The 1,124-nt window shown below is 37.6% G+C and overlaps 1 non-coding gene across 1 annotated transcript; it reads right to left on the reverse strand.

Annotated features, from left to right (window-relative positions):
- Positions 1-576: 576 nt before the first annotated feature.
- Positions 577-683, reverse strand: LOC131161118 (small nucleolar RNA R71). The gene has a single exon (XR_009138277.1). It is a non-coding gene; the product is annotated as a small nucleolar RNA R71 (small nucleolar RNA).
- Positions 684-1,124: the final 441 nt, after the last annotated feature.

Genomic DNA, 1,124 nt, shown 5'->3' on the forward strand with positions numbered 1-1,124 from the left:
TAGAATTTTATTTTTATATTTTTATTTATTTTATTTTATTTTTTATTTTATTATTATATATTTTTTTTGTATTTCTGGTCTGTTTTTTATGTTGGATGTGCAGTGCTAGAACCCGTGTCATTATTCCTTTTGATCTGGAGATTGAAAGAACGCTCAGAGCACTAAGGAAAAAGGGTACTAGCCATGGAGAATGGACAAGATAACGCTTAGCCACGCGCCTTGAAGGATTATATACGGCCAGTTGTGAATGACAACTATTCAGGTATCAGATGTCAGCCCATTAATGCCAACAATTTTGAGCTCAAACCAGCATTAATCAGTATGGTGCAGCATACCCAATTTAGTAGATCACCACTTAGTGATCTCAATATCCATCTGGCGATGTTTCTGGATATTTGTGATACTGTGAAGATCAATGGTGTTACTGAAGACACCATTAGACTGAGATTGTTCCCTTTATCTTTGAGGGACAAAGCTAGAGGTTGGCTACAGTCTCTACAACAAGGGAGTTTCACAATTTGGTAGGATATGGCTGAAAATTTTCTAGCTAAATTCTTTCCACCTGCAAAAACCACTCAACTCAGGAGTGAGATTGATCAATTCAAGCAACATGATTTTGAATCACTCTATCAAGCTTAGGAAAGGTATAAGGATTTAATTCGATGCTGACCACAACATGGATTTCCGGATTGGTTGCAAATTCTGATGTTCTATAATGGGTTGAATGGGCAAACACGGACTTTCGTTGATGCTGCATCTAGGGGAACTTTGATGTTAAAACACCTGAGGGTGCTACTTTTCTTTTGGAAAAAATGGCCTCAAATAACTATCAATGGCCAACTGAAAGAACTATGGCTAAGAAAGTTACTGGAATTCATGAATTGGAGCCGTTTGCTACACTTTCAGCTCTAGTTGCTTCTCTATCACATTAGATTTCAGCTTTGACAACCCAGAGGATAGCACAAGGTGCAAAATATGTGGCAGCTACAACTAGGACAGACCTGAGCAATGGAGTGAGTCAAGAACAGGTTCAATACATCAATAATTGAAACTACAATTATCATGGTGATCCTTTGCCACAATATTACCATCCAGGGCTTTGAAATCATGAGAACTTATCTTAC

Source organism: Malania oleifera, chromosome 7 (assembly GCF_029873635.1).
Source record: "Malania oleifera isolate guangnan ecotype guangnan chromosome 7, ASM2987363v1, whole genome shotgun sequence".
NCBI lineage: Eukaryota > Viridiplantae > Streptophyta > Magnoliopsida > Santalales > Ximeniaceae > Malania > Malania oleifera.